Below are 19,692 nucleotides of genomic sequence, written 5' to 3' on the forward strand. Positions count from 1 at the left end.
CAACAGTCTGAGGGACAGTGAACTGGCCCTTTATTTTAAAAATTTAAGGACCCCTGCTTTACTCTTTAATTCTGGGGATTTACCATAGTACAGACACACTTTGACTCTACTGAAACACATCATTTCACCAACCTTAGCTTCTTTGGTAGCAGAGATTATAGACCCATGCTAACATATTTAGCATAGGAATTCATCTCAAATTCATAGATTCTTTTGAAATCCATTCTCATGTTGCCATTTCTCTGCTGGGTGTCTCCTTCAAGGTGTCCCATCAGAATCTCAAGCTTTGCTGTTGTTATTCAGTCCTTTCAGTTGTACCTGACTCTTTGTGACTCCATTTGGGGTTTCCTTTTCAAAGATACTGGAGCAGTTTGCCATTTCTTTCTCTAGCTCATTTTATAGTTGAGATAACTGAGGCAAACAGAATTAAGTGGCTTGCTTATATAATATCTGAGGCCAGATTTGAACTCAGGAAGTTGAGACTCCTTGCTTTCAAATTTTATATATGTCCAAAATGAAGTTCATTTGTTCTCCCTCCTAACACTACCTCCACTCTCAGCCTACAATGTTCTGAGAACTGTATTAAGTACTGGGGATAAAGAAAAAATGCAAAAGACATTTTTTGTTCTCACAAAGCTTACAGTCTAATGGAGGATACAACATACAAACAAATATATACAAAGCAGGCTATTTATAGGATAAATGGGAAATATTGAGAAATATTTCAAAATCAACAACTTGGATATGGAGGATGAAAAAGTAAGGAGTCCAGGATGACTCTTAGGTTGTGAGCCTGAGGGATTGGAAGAATGGTATTGTCCTCTAAAATAACAGGAAAGGTAGGAGGGGAGAAAGAGTCTGGTGGAAAGATAATAAGTTCCATTTTAGACATATTAAGTTTAAGATATCTCCTGGACATATAAATTAATTTAGGTAAAGTTGTCATTTTTATTATATTGACCCTGCCTATCCATGAACAGTTAATATTTTCTCCAATAACTTACAACTTATTTTATTTGCATAGTTTTTTTATACTTTTGTTTATATAATTTTGGGGATTGTTTTGATAGGTTTATTCCCAGGTATTTTATATTGCCTAGTTATTTAAAATCAATATCTCTTATTATTTCTTCTTGCAGAGTTTTGTTTGAATGTTTAAATGTAGTTAAAGATGTGAGAATGGTGGTTAACAGAGAGACTGGGGGAGGACAGGTTGATTTGAGAATCATCACCATAGAGATATTATTTAAGTACTTTTTTTTTCAACTCTGACTTTTAGCATTCCTGGCTTCTTTTAGGGTTCACCTCAGTACCATCTTTTCTGTGAAACTTTTTCTGATTGTTCTTGTTGCTATATTCCACCCCATAAACATATATGCTCTGTATATTCTGTACAGGCGAATGTAAGCATCTGATAAGCAATAACTGTTTCATTTTTTTTCCCCTTTGTATCCTTGGGGGTCTAGAATAATGCTTTTCTCATAGGAATAGGACTGTTAGTAACCCTATGATTTCACTGGTATAGAGAATTCTTGGGTGAATAAACTTCTTCTATTAATATAATGAGATGCTTTCTCTGAAGTTTTTAGTTTTAGGTGGCTAGTTACAACATTAAGAAGTTAAGAGACTTGTTGAAGGTCACACAGTTACTATGTGTTAGAAGGAGGTTTTGAATCCAGATCTTCCTGACTTTGAGACCAGCTTTTAATCTAATATGACTCATTGTCCCTTCATGCACATAGTAGACACTAAATAACTAAAAAACAAACTGAGGCACAATTAACTTATTTTATTATTATTACTGTCTGGTCAGCCTTTTTCAAGAGAGAAGTGGGAGGGGTTCAGAGGTAGAAGGGGCAGCAATCCAGAAATACTTTGTATGTGAATGATAAAGTCTCATTAGCAGGCCTTTGATTATGTCACTGGCCACTGATGTCAGGCAAGACTGAGATAACTGATAATCCAGAAATCATAGTCTCTAATGATTATTTTAAGTGTGACTTATTGAACCAGGGATGGCTATAGGATAAACCAACACAGGTTTCCAAGAAACACTACATTTATTATACATTCTCTCTCTATTTCTCTGTGTGTGTGTGTATATATATATATGTATATATATATATATATATCTGTTATATATGTGTATATATACAAATGTGTATTGTGCATATATGCGTGTATATGTATCACCTATTTCCTTTGAATCTTCTAACCTTGAAGATAATTAACTCTTTAAGTGAAGTTTTGAGAATCCAACTGAAAGCCTTCCAGTTGCTACTTGTTAGAGATGTTATAGGGAAGATCTCTGTTTCAATGGATTGCTCTAGAGATGACCTTTGAGGATTCTTCCCACTCTGAAATTCTGTGATTACTGGTTAAGTGATTATCAGGCAGAATCGACTGACCTAGCATTTCTATCAAAATTGATATGCATAAGTGCTACTACTGGGCTTATATCCCAAAGAGATACTAAAGAAGGGAAGGGGACCTGTATGTGCCAAAATGTTTGTGGCAGCCCTGTTTATAGTGGCTAAAAACTGGAAAATGAATGGATGTCCATCAATTGGAGAATGGTTGGGTAAAATGTGATATATGAATGTTATGGAATGTTATGGAATGTTATGGAATATTATTGTTCTGTAAGACATGACCAGCAGGATGAATACAGAGAGGCTTGGAAAGACTTACATGAACTGATGCTAAGTGAAATGAGCAGAACCAGGAGATCATTATATACTTCAACAACAATACTATATGAGGATGTATTCTGATGGAAGTGGATTTCTTCGACAAAGAGAATATCTAACTCGGTTTCAACTGATCAATGATGGACAGAGTAGCTACATCCAAAGAAAGAACACTGGGAAATGAATGTAAACTGTTTGCATTTTTGTTTTTCTTCCTGGGTTTTTTTACCTTCTGAATCCAATTCTTTCTATGCAACAAGAGAACTGTTCGGCTCTGCACACATATATTGTATTTAGGATATACTGTGACATTTAACATGTATAGGACTGCTTGCTATCTGGGGGGAAGGGGTGGAGGGAGGAAGGGGAAAAGTTGGAACAGAAGTGAGTGCAAGAGATAATATAAAAAATTACCCAGGCATGATTTCTGTCAATAAAAAGTTATAATTATTTTAAAAAATTGATATGCATGTATACTCCATAATATAAAACTCATATACAGAATTCATTTCACTAGCATAAAGAGTGTTGGATTTGGGGTCAGGAGGACCTGGGTTATAATCCTTTCTCTAATACTCACCTAAAATCTCTGATCCTCAGTTCCTCATCCATAGAATGGGTATAATAATAGCAGCTCCCTGGGTTAGGTGGTGCAATGGGGAGAGTACCAGCCTGGAGTCAGGAAAATAATAAATCTGTTCCAAATTACAGTGACGAACAGAAAAAGATAATGCCATACAAATGTTAGCTGTCATAATTATTATAATGAGTTGCTGACAACTGTATTAAATGGACATACTCAAACAGGAACAGGATGGATAATAGGAGATGGCAGAGAATAGAGAACAGTTCTCACTTAGGACTTCCCACGGGGCAGATGGAGGATTCCAGCGATGGGCAAAGAACTTTCTGTGTCATCCATATAAGTCCAAGAAGAGAAATACTTTGTATGTGAATGATAAAGTCTCATTAGCAGGCCTTTGATTATGTCACTGGCCACTGATGTCAGGCAAGACTGAGATAACTGATAAGCCTCTGTTCCTTTATTTAGGTTATAAGCCAAGTTCTGCCTGGAGTTTTATGGCTTTGCTGATCCTCAGTTTTGGAGAAACCTGGATAGTGTAACAAATTGTTGTCATCATCTCCATCAGGAACAGCTTGACTCATCCTTTAATTCAGGATCTGAACATTTCTGCACCAGAGCATTTGTATAGTAGCTGTGGGGGTGGAGAGAAGAGCTCTGGTTGTTCACAGATAAGCAGCTCATCCAGCTGTCAGTGACATTTATTTTACAGACAAAAGTTTGAAAATGAATGATCTGCCAGTATTCAGAGAATCCTAGAATGATAGGCTTGGAAGAGTCTTTCAAGATAATGTATTTGACCCACCTGCTTTTACTGAAACAAAAAATTTTGGATATTTTAAAAGGTTATCAACAAACATTTATTAAACACTTACTATGCTGTTTTTATATTGATACTATGTTTGATTTTAGGGATATAAAGGCAAAAATGAAGCAACTTACTAATGGCATAGCGAGAAGAACACGAGTTCTGAAATCCAAAGACCTGCCTTCAGATCCCAGCTCTGATGCAAAGTTCCTGAATCTTAGTAAGCACTATGTAAATGTCAGTTATTATTACTCTCTGTATAATAAACACTCAAGGCCTCAGTTTTCTCATCTATATAATGAAGGGGTTGTAGTAGATAGACTTTAAAGTGCCTTCCAGCTCTGGTTCTGTGACTCATTGAGGAAATAGAAGCTGTATACAGATTAATGAACACTAAAGCTCTATTTATTATTTTTTTCCAGACCCAAGATTTCATAGATGTAGAGAATATAGGCCTAAGCATGAGAAAACTCCATATGTGAATACAGATTAGGATCTACTATGCAATCTTCAGTCTTTGAGAGCTGACTGGGGAACTGATAGACTAAGTGATTTGCCCAGCAACATGTAACCGGTAAAGAGTTTGAATCTAGGCACATGGAATCAAATTTTCTTGGCAGAGATACTAAAATGTTTTGCCATTTTCTTTTGATTTTATGATAATTTTATGAATGAGGAAACTGAAGCAAATGGGATTAAGTGATTTGCTTAGAGTCACATAGTAAGTCAGGATCAGAGGTTGGATTTGAACATATGAAAAAAGAGTCAGAGATCAGGCCTGGTACTCTATCACCACTATCCTTAAATAGATAGCCAAGAACCAAAATTTCCAGGGTTCTTAAATGCTAAACGAATGACTTTATACTTTGTACTTTGTTCTATAGTCAACAGGGAAATACTGAAAGTTCTTGTAGAGGAGGTCAAACCTATGTTTAAGAAAAATAGTATAGTGGATAGAGCAATAGCCCCAGAGTGAGGAGATCCTGAATTCAAATCCATACTCAGACATTTTAACACTTCCTAGCTGTGTGACCCTGGATAAGTCATTTAATCCCAATTGCCTAAAAGAAAAAAAAAGTAAGATTACTGTGGCAGATGCATTGGGGGAGGACATAGGATTCTATGTCAATTAAAATGTTACTAAAATAATTCAGGGAGGGTAATAAAGACCTGAACTAGAATGGTGACCATCTTAGTAGAGAAAAGAAAAGAATGTGAGAGATGTTATATTATAAAATCAACAAGACTTGGTAATTGATTAAGAATGAGAAACAAGAAAGCATTTATTAAATACCTAATATATACCAAGCACTGAGCTAAGTGTTTTACAAATATTATCTCATTTAGTCCTCACCACAACCCTGGAAAGTAGGTGCTATTATTTGCTATTATTATTCCCATTTTACATTTGAGGAAATTAAAGCAGACAGAGTATCTGAGATTGGATTGGAATTTAGCTCTTCCTTATTTTAGGCCTAGATCTCTAGCTATTACACTACTAACTGATAAAGAAGAATGTAGAGTCAGTGATGACTCTGGTTATAAATTGGAGTGAGTAGGAGAATTATAAAATCATGTAATTAGAGGTTAAAGCCATTTTGGAGGGTAATTTCATTTTACAAAAGAAGAAGCAAGGGTCCAGAAAAGTGAATGGTTTGTTTGAAGTCATATGGTGAGGAAGATTTGAAACTAGCTTCTTTAATTCTAAATTCAGGGCTATTTCTGTTTCATGAGGATGATCTGGACAGGCAGTATCAGTCATTGGAATTAAATAAAAAATAAACAACATAGGAATGGTTTTCTTCTGTGTAGGGAAGGGAGTAAAGAAGAAAGGGGATGGGACCAGTTCTAAGATACCCTTGGTATAGGGAACCCCTAATGATGGAACTGCCCTTCAACAATGCAGATGGGTACCTCTTCTGCATTTCGTAGGGTTAGAGAGTTTCCTGGGTTTTCCAAAAGTTCAAATGACCCTACAAGGGCTACACACTTGTTAAGTGTCAAAAACAAAATACCCAGGATTTCCTATATTTGAAACTATCTCTCTAACCACTATGAGATGCTTTCTCTCTTTCTACTATGATATATATGTGAGGTACAGAGGCCCTAACTCAAATTGACTACGCAGAGACCTTTCAAAATGAAGGTAGAAAGTTTTTATTAGAATCTCCTGAGAAACTCCTGGAAGTTCAGAATGAGGAGAGCCGAATTACAGAAAGGAGAGCATGATTAAAAAAATGAGCACTGCCCAACCCCTCCCAAGAAATTCCCCTATGGAAAGCTTTTAGTCTAGATTGGTTCTTGTGGTTACTATTCTCTTATATGGAGGGTGGGGAGATAATGGATGAGATAACTACATAAAAAGTTTCTTTTCTTCAAGGTCACATGATTTCTAATAAAGCAAAACTGAGGCCTAAGGCTTCTCTTACTTTAGCAGACAGTTTCTGAGAAACCACATTGTTTGCCCCACACAATATAGAACAAAATATTCCTAGACTGGTGAACATCATTGTGTAAATTGTGTCAGTTGCAAAGCAAAGTCAGATATAAATGACAAAGGATAAAAAGGCAAAACCAGAGTAGATCTTTGATGTGCCTTTCTTCAAAGGAGAGACAAACATGGTACAGAAACATTGACCTCCAGGCTCCTTGAGCTAAACTGACAGATTTCCTTTTGCAAGGCCCACTGCATTGGTCTGTTGCTCTGAGAAGGAAAATCTTCAACATCTAAAAAGCCCTGGATAGAACACGTACAGAAGACTTAGATTCAAATCTTGCCTTTCAATGCTTGCTTACTACTTTTCAGGCCTCTGTTAAATTGTAAGCTCTTTGAAGATTGTCCTTTGCCCCCCCCTCCCTTTTTTATATATATATATATATATCTCTTGGCACAGTGCCTGACACAAAACAGGTACCTAATGGATGTTTAATGAATTGGATTTTCCTCATCTCAGGAATCAACTAGATGGTCTCTGAGGTTCCTCCTAGCTTTGGACATTCAGCCCTATATTTTTATATTTGTTTTTTTTTATTGTTTAAGAACACCCATGACAGGATCTATACTAAACAGCTAGTCAATAAAGAAACATTTATTAAGTGGTCACTGTGTGCTAGCTAAGAAAAACAGGCAAGAGTTTTTGATCCTGACTGTATCTTGAGGGTGTCAGCTCAGTACCTACTTTAGTAAATTTCATAGAGAAACACTAATCTTCCAAATACATATTGGGAGTTTTGAGAGGGTGCAGATAATTGATAACAAAGATTAATGGTATTCTTTAAATGACTTAAAAAAGTAAAAGTTTTAAAGATCTTTATTTCAGAGAAGACTAAGTATGGGATAGACTCTGAATCAGTCTCTGGACTTATTTCCAAACAAGCCAAAGACAGCCTGAGATGTTCTTTACTGTTTTCGCTTCTCTAGCTGCTTCGGATTTCTACCCTCCAGCTCAGCAAACTTTAATCAAGCTCAGCTCACATGGCAACAACATTAGCCTGTGACTGCAACAATCCTCTCACATTGTGCAAAATATTCTTTTGGGATTCTTTAGTACCTGTTAAAGTTTCTATAAAACTTCTCACCCTTGGAAAGTTTTGAGCTGAGAGGGACCTAAGGGTGGGAGTGCCTTCCTTGGTTATTGTAACATTTAGGGCCATGCTTCTAAGGCTTTTCCTTATAAGACTACCTTTGGAGGTCAAAAATCCTCAGAACTCTTGCACCTTCATGACCATGGTTGCTAGAAATCTTGGGCTCCCTCTTAGATTAGACTCAAGTGATACTTTCAATCAGGAAGCCTTTCTTGATCCTCAAACTACTTTGGATTCACTCTGCATACATTATGTATAAATTCAAGTAAGTTCATAATTTGTATCCAAATAGAATGCAAATTCTTTGTTAGGGATTGTTTCAGTTTATACTTTTAAAAATTTTATCCTTATTTCCACAATATAGTAAGTACTTAATGGATGCGTGTTAATAAATGATGGCTTTTTTTTTTTTTTTTTTTGAGGTGACTAATTGTGGCTTGTATTTTCAGTTTAAAAGCTAGTCTTATATAGAGTTTTCACTTTTGCACAATATTTCACAATTGTTATCTTAAGCAATCCTTAGAGTGTAGTGTCCTTTCTAGTGCTCCATGTTGGGCACCAAAATGTAGTGTTCTTCTGGATGTCCCTGTTTGGGTGCCAAAATGTGTGCTAATATTTCTCCCTTTTTAGCACTGAGGAAACTCATCTTTCAGAGGTGTGCTGATAAGTGTTTAACCTGCTCTCTGGAACCCCCAAATTGGGGTGCCAAAAATATACTGCCTAGACTAGCTCTCTGGAGGATCTCGGGACCAGCCTTGGTCTTAGTGGAGGAGTGAAGGAGGCAGGAGAGCCACCAGGATGGTCAAAGATGGAGAGTCTTTATTTCCAGTCCTCTTAGCCCTTAAATATCTCAGTATGATTACAGCATTACAGCACACTAAGCATGTGCCAACTAGAGAACCATTAGATCATTACATAATCACATCACATTGAGCAAGTGCTAACTATAAGAACCCTGTTATTGATATGTAAATGCATCTCTGTAAGTATGTCTTACTTCAAGTAGAGCACAAGTGGTTATGCCTGCCTTGATTTCTTAGGAAGAGTGAGAACACCAAAGGGAAGTGGTCACACCCTCCCTGGCTTCTCAGGAAGGGTGAGAGTTCCAAAGGGAGGTGGGGAATCAAATCAGATTTTGTTAGCAGGTTCCCTCTAGGCTGAAGGGTCTTATACCTTACCCAGTGTTCGTCCACTATCTGCAGCTTTCTACATTTGCGGTAGGTGCTAATATTTCTCCCTTTTTAGTACTGAGGAAACTCATTTCTCAGAGGTGTGCTGATAAGTGTTTAATCTGCTCTCTGAAAAAAAAGTACAGGGACACCCTCAAATTTAATCTGCGTTATTAACATTTTCTTTATATCTTTATTAAGCTTATAAAGTTAGCAAAAGCAAATAAAGTCCTGATTTGTAACATTTGACAATTTCTGAAGTGTAAATTGTTGTTGAATCATTTCAGTCATGAAATGTCTTCAAGATCCCATTTGGGGTTTTCTTGGCAAAGACACTGGAATGATTTGCCATTTCCTTCTCCAGCCCATTTTACAGATGAGGAAACCAAGTTAAGTGACTTGCCCAGGACATAGTAAGTATTGGAAGCCACATTTGAACTCAGGAAGATGAGTCTTCCAGACTCCAGACTCCACACTCTATCTATTATCAAAGGTGTAAGTGCCTAACTGGAAATTTTAACAATAGACTCTCCCTGGCCAGTTAAGAACACAACCCAGCACACTCCTGTTACTGAAGCTGGGCTCTCCCTCTCTAATTGGATGGCTCCTCCCAGCACAACCTCCAGTTAAGAAGAACACTCACACCAATCACTTCTTATTCCTCTCCTGGTTGGACTCTAAGCTTGTCAGCTGTATCCTATACAATATATCCATGACTTCACAGTGCCTTGCACCTAGATGCTTTTTCTGACTTCAATTCTAGCACTCAATCCATTATGCCACCCAACTATTTTTTTAGTACTTTCTCATTGCCTGAAAGATAAGATCCAACCTCTTTGCCTTGACATTCAAAACCTTCTACAGTTTTCCTCCTCCCTCAATTTCTAATGCTATTTTATCAACCATTACGCCTCACTTTGTACTTTCTACTCAGATTGCTTTGTTCACTATAATATGCTTTTAAATTGCCTTTTTTTCCAATCAGGACTTGCTCACATTTATTTATTTATCTATCTATTTATTTATTTATTATCTTTGCTTTTAATCCCCTTTCCCTAGATAATATACTCTTGTATAGGAATTATACAATACTTTTTTTTTTTTTTAAATACTATGTTTTTAGTGTTCTTGTTGGTTTTCTGGAGGTCTCAGAGCATCCTCGTTTCACTAGAATAATCACCACAAGAATAGCCAGGTGTTAAAGTCCAAATTCTTTATTGTCTCCTTGCCTGGGGCTGGGAAGCTTTCTGGAGAGCCTTTCAGACTGGCGTTGGTCTCAGTGGGGCAAGTGCAGGAGGACAGCCATCATGGTGGTATGAGATGAAGTGAATGAATCTGGCTCTCTGAGTCTGAGGGCTTGTGCTTCAGCCTCCAGCTACCACAATGGTAGATGATGGAATGAATCTGTCTCTCAATCCCTGCTGGCTGTTATATATTCTATTATAATTACATCATTGTAAGTATGAATCTTGTAGAACTATGTTAAGTACTAAGTACATGTACTAAACTAGAGAACTATTAATCACCATGCTAAAGTAGATAACCATTGTCTCATCAATTCCACTGACTTAACACCTTGTAAGAATCCTTGTTTTAAGTACAAAGTTCTGGCCTATAACATTTGCTCAGGTCCCATTTTCCCCATGAAGTCTTCTTTGACAACAGGAGCCTGCAATAATATTTCCCTTCCTCCTGGATCACCCACCCTTACCATTCATTTAGCATTTTTAATGATGAAATATTATTGAAAAAGATTTCTGAAGCCATTTATCGGTCTATTTGAACCTCCATTTAGTGCACAACCTATCTATCATACATCATTTAACAATCCTTTGCACTTTGATGAAATCTCTGGAATAATGACAGAAATTTTATAGGACACATTAAAATTTGCAAATTATTTTGGAATATGTGATTTCATTGGAATTTTACAACAATTTTATGGGATTGGTATTGCTCTCTTTAATTTTACAGATGAAAAGTGAAATTCAGAGCCTTTAAATAATTGATTTATCTATGGTCAAACAGGGGGTGGTGAGGATGGAAATTAAACTCAAGTTTTCCTGACTCCAGGAGGCCTAGTCACTATGTGTACTGCCTTCTTTGGGTATTATTATTACCATACAAAGCAGTCTATTTCATTTTTGGACAGCTCTAATTCAATAATATAAGGCCACATATCATCATATATGGATATTGATAAATTTTTACTGCTTTTTTTTTTTTTTTTGCATTTACAAAATTTTTCCTAGTACCCTTCCTTTCCTTCCCTAAAGAGCCAACTGCCATAATAAGTAATTATTTTTAAATTGGCAAAACTGATCAATACTTTGATCAAATACTTTGAAAAATCTGGAAAGACATATGTAGCATATCACAATAGATCTCTCATTTCTACAAAAGAGTAGGATAGAGCTGCTTTCCCATATATATTCTTTGCAGTCATGTATGTTCTTTGTAATTTTGTGACATTCATTTTTAATTTGTTTTAGGGTCACAATTAGAAAAAAGTTTGAGAAACCCTGAATTAAGGTTATACACCATTTAGAATATATTGTAGAATATGGTGTAAGGAGTTCATCTAAACTTAATTTCTTTCAGAATGATTTCTAGTTTTTCTAGCAATTTTTATTAGATAGGAAATTCTTTCCTAATTCATCTTTTCCAATTTATCAATGTATTACTGAATCTTTTTGTTTCTGATTCTCCCATGTTTAATCTGTTCCACTGATCCTCTCTCTCTCTCTCTCTCTCTCTCTCTCTCTCTCTCTCTCTCTCTCTCTCTTTTAAACCAATAATAAATAGTTTTGATGATTCTTGCTTTATATTGTAGTTTGAGGTCTGCAAGAGTTATTTCATCTCTATACCTTTTCATTATTTCCTTTGGTATTCTAGATTTTTTAATTTTTCCAAAGTATCCCTTTGATAATTTGATACAGCATTAAAATTGTAAATTAGCTTTGATAATATTGCCATTTTAATTATATTGACATGGTATAGTCATGATACTGGATATTCCTCTAGTTATTTAAGTTGCCCTTTATTTCCTTAAGGAACACATTATAATAGAACCTATACACGTATCTTATGTGCTTTGATTATACTGATCCTCAGATATTTTGTGTATTTTGCAATTATTTTGAATAGGATTTTCTTTTCTACTATTGCCTGTTGGATTTTGTAATTATATAAAAATACTTTTTAAAAACAGTTTATTTTATAGCCTGCAACTTTGCAGAAGCTATTAATTGCCCTAATTAACAGCTTTTCTAATTCATTAGGATTTTCTAAGTAAAGCATGATATCAGCAAAGAACAATTATCTCCTCTTTACCTATATTTCTTTCTTTTACCTTATTGCTATGACTTCCAGAACTGGAACCATCCTTCTTTCTGCCATATGAATAACTCTAAATGTATTGTTCTGATTGAATCATTCCCTTCCTTAAAAATTTCCTCATTGGCTACTGAATAAAATATAAACTTATTGTCTCACATAAAACTGTCCACATCTGATTGCAACTTAAACTTCATTAGCCTTCTTTTACACTACTACTCATTCATATATTCACTGTAAACTTTATTGCCCATTCTCAATTTGCCATTGCTCACATATATGATTTTGCTTTATGTGAAATAGACATTCCTTCTTATTATCTGCCTCTTCAACCCAATCAATCTGTCTGCTGAATTTCCTTTCTTGAGATGGCATATCATACTGGATAGAGCCCTGAACCCAGGTGTCATTAATTATGGGGTTTAGACACATACAAATCATTTAATTTCTTTAAACCTCTTCTTTCTCTCTCTCTCTTTTTTTTGTAAAAGGGTACCTTACTCCTTACATGTAGCACTTCTATGTTCAAAAATTCTGAAATCTCCTTATCCAACCTTTTCACTTCTCCTATTTTCTTTACAAAAACCCTACTTTTGGTCTACACTATGACCTCTAATCCCCTTTTTCCTAAATTCTCTCCCAGTCCATCTCCTCTGCACTAGCCACCTTCACCTTTTCTCCTCATCTTGATCTGTTGGTGAACCAATTCTTTCCTGAATCTCTAACCTTCTTATCATATAGCCAATTACACGTGCCATTGTCTCATTCCTGCCATTGTCAACTTTACTTCTGTCCACATGCTGCTGAATGGAGTTGGAAAAAATCATGCAATTGTTCTGAATGGGTCCACCTCAAATTACTGGGCCCTCACGGATCTTAAGCAGTTAACTCCTTGATTAACTCACTATCCTGTTAGAATACACGGTAGAGCTGTTGGAGTACACAGGAGCTATCTGACTGGCTGCTTGGAGATCCAATCCAAAATGGATCTTTTCTTGTGAGAGGATGATACAAGGAGACTGGGAAGCAATTGCTGTTCCCTGACTGAGAGATTGTTGCATTGTCTGACTTCTCTTCTCTTCCCTCTGCCTTCAATTTATCTCATTTCCAGTCTGCAACACCTGTATCACCAAAGGCTGCCTTGCAACTCCTTCAGATGTTCTGACCCACAGCTGTGGAGGCTCTTGGAGAATTGACCTGCCCCTTAACAATTCCTTGTTTTTTTTGTTTTGTTTTTGTTTTTGTTTTTTTGCTGTTATTTTCCCCCTACAGCTTGGTCCGCACACTGAAGAATGCAAGCAGCACTATCACTTCTGGATGGTTGTAGCAGGTGTTGATCAAGGCAAACTTTCAAATGGATCAGAGGATTGTAGTCAAAACAGGCTCTCATAAGTCTCCTGTCTGGGTCCTTTAATGTGTTGGCTCATTTAATGACCCTGACTAAAAAAGTCTTACTGGGCTCTTCTTCTTTAACTCTGGAAGGATCCTTCTCAAGAACAGCTCTGGTTCTTCTTGTAATTCTTCTTATCTTCTGCACCATATTCAGGTGCCATAATGTAGTGTTCTGGTTGGTTTTCTGGAGGTCTCTGGGGCAGCCTTCTTTTTGGGTTTGTAATTATTAATCACCACAAGAATAGCCAGGTGTTAAAAGTCCAAATTCTTTATTAGCTTTCTGGTGGCCTTCAGACAGGACTTAGTCTCAGTGGAGGAAATGCAGTGCAGGAGGATAGGCCAGCAGGAGGATAGGTGGTGTGAGATGAAATGAATCTGAGTCCCACCCTGGTTGAGTTTGTCCCAGCTTATATGCTCTATTCTAATTACATTATCTAGGTGTGAATCTTGTGGAACAATATTAAGTACTAAGTACATGTACTGAAGTAGAGAACTATTAATCACCATGCTAAACTAGATAACCATTGTTTTATCAATTCCACTTAGCACCTTGTAAGAAGTACTTCTTTCAAGTACAAGAGTTCTGGCCCATAATAGTATCCTACTCTCCATAATGACTATTCTAAACCTTTTCTTCCCTCATCAAACCTCAACTGACATCTTTGCCTCATATTTTACAGAAAAAATTGAGGGCCCTTTGCTGTGAACTACCTTTTCTCCCCTCTTTCTCATCTTTATCCTTTACTCCTATTTTACATGACAAAGTGGCTTGTTACAAAGCTAACCTCTCTACTTATTCAAGAGATCCCATTCCCTGTAGTTTCCTCCAACATAATGCCCCCGCTGCCATGCCCACTCTTTTATTTATTTTCAATTTTTCTTTACTGGCTCATTTCCCACTGCCTACAAACATCTCCATCTCTCTGGCTTCTAGCTTTATCATTTCATGGAAATTGCTTTCTTTAAAGTTATCAATCATCTTTTAATTGCCAAGTCCAATGGCCTTTTCTCAGTCTGAATCCTCCTTCACCTTTGCTATGGATTTACTTCTGTTTAAGGTTTTGGGACATCATTCTCCTAGTTTTTTTTTTTTTTTTTCCTATCTGACCAGCCTTTCTGTCTCTTGCTGGATTCTTTTCTATAGAAGGTATGAACCTTCTAGCCCTAATTGGTTCTTAGGCTTATGTCCTGGATCTCTTCTTTTTCTATGCTAATTCACTTGGTGATCTTGATGAGGTTTAGGTTTTGGGGTTCCCTTTTGTCAGGGAACCATGACAATGATGAAGTCTAGATTTAGGGAACCAAAATGAGATTAGGATTTCTGGTGGTTAGGGAGTTAAATGATAAGGTCTAGTGGTAGGTTTGGGGTTCAGGGAACCAAATGGAGAGGTATGGCTCCTCTATACCTCCTTGGGATTCAGCACAAGGTAGGAAGTTTTGGGGAACCTCCTTTCTGGAGGCACAGAGATTCTCTGTAAAGGAATTTACAAACCCGAAAAGGTTAGACTGATAAAAGAGGTTTATTATTGGCATTGGGAAGCTAGCCTTTACTATGCAAGAATAGAAAGGCTGAATTCTTCAGTGGAGGAGTTCTGGCAGAGAAGTAAAATTTAGAGAAATCCTGACAGAGAGGCATAAAGTCTCATTAGGGAAATAGGTAAAAGATAAAGAGAGAGTAGCACTGCAAGAGAATATTATTCCAGTGGGTGGAGGTTTCCTAGCATGGCATTGCATAGCATGGCATAGCATGGCATGTTAGAACCTCTGCAAAGAAATGAGTTTTTAATTGCTATTTTTATAAGGAAGTCTTTGGCTACATTCCAAGCCTGCTCCATGAGGACTGGGCTAGTGAGTGGAGTTCAAGTTGGCTCTTTTTATTTACAAGCTGGATTTCAGCTTGAGCTGGAATTTGAATAGAATTGAATGAGTCTCTTTAATTCAATAGAGTTGGAATTCTTTAGCTGTTTGTCCTTAGGCGGGGTCCCCCAGACACAGGGTTCAAGGAGAATCTCTCTTTCGAGGAGTTTTAGAGTTTTGGGGTCCCTTCTTCAATCTCATTAGCTCCCATGGATTTAATTACCACATGATTCTCAAATCTACCTTTTTTACTTCAGTTTCTGCCACTTACTGCCAATCTTGAATCTTCATTTGCCTTTCAGACATCTTAACTTCATATGTCCAAAATATTTCTTTCCACTCCATCTTTTTATGACTATTAAGAGCAACATTAACTTCCCAGTCTTTTAGGTTTGCAACCTAGATGTCATCTTAGACTTCTTACTATCTCATACACTCCATATCCAATCTGTTACCAAGGCTTATTGATTTCAATTTTGCAACATTTCTTTGATCTACCTCTCTCAGAGGAGAAACTCTCACATTGCCACCATTATAGTGTGGGCCCATATTATAAATTGTATATTGTAAATAGGTGGGTTTGTTTGTTTCAAGTCTCTCCACACTCTAAACTCTTCTCCATTCAATCACTAAAATGATTTTCCTAAAAAAGCAGGTCTGATCATGTTACATTTATTCCCTCCCTCAATAAACTCCAGTGGATTTCTATTGTCTCCAGGTTCAAACACAAAATGATTTTTTTTTTGGCTTTCAATGTTCCTTATAACCTAGCTAATTTCTACCTTTCCAGTCTTCTTAGATCTTATTCCTTGACACTTGCTCTTTAGTCCAGGAGCACTGGCTCCTCCTGTTCCGGGAACACTCTTATCTTTTGCAACTGGCCATTTTCTTATGTTGTTCCCTATAGCTGGAATGCTTTCCCTTCTCTACTCTCACTACTGAATTTCCTGGCTCCTTTAAGTCCAACTTTCTACCTTCTACAGGAAGGTTATTTCCTTTTTTGATATGAATATATTTATCTGCATATTCTTTTCCCCATTAAACTGTAAGGTCCTTGAGGTCAGGGACTGTCTTTCTACTATTTTTGTTTTCCCAGTGCTGGCACACAATTTGCCACAGTAGCTGGCATATTGTAGGTATTTAATAAATGCTTATCAATTGGATCATATTGTCCATCTTCTCTGGAAGCATCTTGTATGCACATGCTTGTTTATATATTTTTCATTCCTCTAGAATTCAAAACCCTTGAGGACAAAGATTTTGTCTTAATCCTCAATTTAGCACAGTTCATGGAATGTATTGTTTAATAAACATTTATTGAGTGATTACCTTATAGGATTGTTATAAAAATCAAATGAGATAAAAAAAAATAGAAAACTGCTTTGCAAATGCTTGCACACGCAGTATGTGTGCATGCTATTATTAGTCTGGTCCAACTTGAAATTTAAGAGTAGAAAGAGAATTGGCTTCACTGAGGAAGCCTGGATCTTGCCTGTAAAACATACTTGCTAGAATTCCTTAACTTAGTGGCTCAAAAAACTGTCTTAAGACTATGTTACTGAACTGGTAAGGATCTGCATAGGCAGCTATGTGCCACAGGGAATAGAATGTCAGAATTGGAGTCAGGAAAATTCATCTTTGTGAATTCATATCTGTCCTCAGTTACTAATTGTGTGACAAGTCATTTAACTGTGGGCAATCACTTACCTGTTTGCTTCAGTTTATCATCTGTAAAATGAGCTGGAGAAGGAAATGGCAAACCATTCCAGTATCTTTGCCAAGAAGACCAATGTCTTCATATCAGACATGATTGAAAATGATAGAACAATAATAACAAGAATTCACTGCATTGGTTAGAATTTTTGATATAAGGGGTTTAATCTGCCATTGAAATTACAGATTTCATAGGAAAAAAAAGTCTAATTTAGGTGCTGAATTTTCCAGATAAAAGTGCTCTCTTCAGATTTCTCATTGTACTTTGTCTTTTTACTGATCTCACTTTCCTTTTACCATAGTTATTTGTGGGCATGTCATTTCTCTCATTTTAGACTGTAAGTTTCTTGAGGGATGATTCTGTTACACTTCTATCTTTTGTATCCATAGGGCTGTGTACATAGTATACGCTTAATAAATGTTTGGTGGACTGAAGTGACTTCTATTTGGACCCAATAGGATTGATTAAAGCTTGATTTTTACTTAACAGAAAAGTCTCATGTAATTGAAAGAGTACTGTTGGGGTTTTCCTTGGAGGGCAGTCTTAGTATCAGTTGCAATCAATAATTAATCCAAAATTGCAGCCAGCTGCTAAAAATGCAAACTGTTTATTTCTCCTTACAAATTAGTCCGGTTAGTTGAGGCCTATCTCTCTGCCTGGCTCCAAGAGATCTTGTAGCTTTGCCCTTGGCTTTGTCCCTTTGTCCTTGAAAAAAACAGAGGCAGAAGCCAAGGACAAAGCTACAAGATCTCTTGGAGCCAGGCAGAGAGATAGGCCTCAACTAACTGCTATAAGGAGAAAATAAACAGTTTGCTATTACACTGGCTAATCTTTGATTAATATTGATTCAACTGATACTAACTGCCTCTGTTTTCTTCAGCCTCCAGCCAGCTCCAACTCGTGGCTCCAGTCTGTTGCGAGGAGTCTTTTCTTCCAGAGTGTTCTGTCTCAGAGCCCTGTTGATGTTCTGGAGAAATTTCTTTTTTGCTCCAAGAGCTTCCTTCATTAAGGCCTGGAGAGACTTACACGAACTGATGCTGAGTGAAATGAGCAGGACCAGGAGATCATTATATACTTCAACAACAATACTAGATGATGACCAGTTCTGATGGATCAGGCCATCCTCAGCAACGATATCAACCAAATCATTTCTAATGGAGCAGTAATGAACTGAACTAGCTATGCCCAGAAAAATAACTCTGGGAGATGACTAAAAACCATTACATTAAATTCCCAATCCCTATATTTATGCACACATGCATTTTTGATTTCCTTCACAAGCTAATTGTACAATAATTCAGAGCCTGATTCTTTTTGTACAGCAAAATAATGTTTTGGTCATGTATACTTATTGTGTATCTAAGTTATATTTTAATATATTTAACATCTACTGGTCATCCTGCCATCTAGGGAGGGGTGGGGGTAAGAGGTGAAAAATTGGAACAAGAGGTTTGGCAATTGTTAATGCTGTAAAGTTACCCATGTATATATCCTGTAAATAAAAGGCTATTAAATAAAAAAAAAAAATAGAATTGTTACATTTCAAAAAAAAAAAACATATAGAACTGTATTAACTAACAGAATAAATAGAAATTTAATGTGTGTTATGGATATACAGATTATAAGGAGAATACTTCAAACTCAGCTTGCTCATCTACTATATTGAGGAACCACTCTGCTAATCTTTTTGTTTTGTTTTGTTTACCTGTTCTATTAAAACTCTTCAACTTTAAAAAAAAAAAAAAAAAAAAAAAAGAGCTTCCTTCATTTATGTGATCTCCCAAAGGTTAACTCCGCCTTCTGGAGGGAGAGGGATTCTCTGGTCCTGAGAGAAGTGTGAATTCAGACTAAGCCAGCCCTGAATTCTCATGTGAACTCCATTGAGTACTTAGATACTTATGAGCTCTCTAAAGGTATCTCACAAGCATTGTTCAATCAGTTCCACTTAGTATCTTGTTTCAGGTTCTGGCCCAAAATAATTTTTTCTAAGAGTAAATTAACTCCAATGTCTTAACACTTTGTAAAGTAATGTCTTACACTTTGTAAAGTAATGTCTTAATACTTTTGTAAAGATTCCAACAGAGTACTTACTGCATTTGAAGGCAAGGAGTTTGAGTTCAAAATTTTTTCCATGAATGGAAGGGTGATGATAGGTATATAGCATAAAGCCCCAGCAGGGAAGGGCAAATAATGAAATGATTATGAACAACTTTCTACATGGTATGGTATGATAATGGTATGATAATGTCAGATGTAAGCATTTCTGCTGCTTTTAAATGAAACACCAATACAAGAATGAGAGTATTCAAGATATGGAGGGAATGTCTTTGTATATCAGTGTCTCCTCTGGCCCTATTGTCAGCTCTGAGTTGGCTTTTCCATAAATAGAGGAAGGCAAAATATGATATTGTGAAAAATGAAGAATTTTGGCAACAGAAAAAAAGTCTGATTTTCCAGGAAATCTGGTGGGCACATTTGTGTAAAATAGCATTCAAATATGCACCTTAGATTTTCTTGGAAAATCAAGTCCTTTTCTGGTTGTTGAAATATTTCTCCTT

General features: G+C 36.5%; 1 long non-coding RNA gene across 2 annotated transcripts in view; it reads left to right on the forward strand.

The window, feature by feature from the left end:
• LOC116420098 overlaps positions 1–18,133 on the forward strand; it is a 36,147-nt gene extending 18,014 nt beyond the window's left edge. Inside the window, exons 2-3 of one of the 2 annotated variants that reach the window (XR_004230374.1) lie at positions 4,186–4,312; positions 18,015–18,133. This is a non-coding gene — a long non-coding RNA (uncharacterized LOC116420098). The remainder of the gene's footprint in view (positions 1–4,185; positions 4,313–18,014) is intronic. The other variant, XR_004230373.1, reaches the window with a different exon arrangement.
• Positions 18,134–19,692: the final 1,559 nt, after the last annotated feature.

This window comes from Sarcophilus harrisii, chromosome 1 (assembly GCF_902635505.1).
Source record: "Sarcophilus harrisii chromosome 1, mSarHar1.11, whole genome shotgun sequence".
Taxonomy (NCBI): domain Eukaryota; kingdom Metazoa; phylum Chordata; class Mammalia; order Dasyuromorphia; family Dasyuridae; genus Sarcophilus; species Sarcophilus harrisii.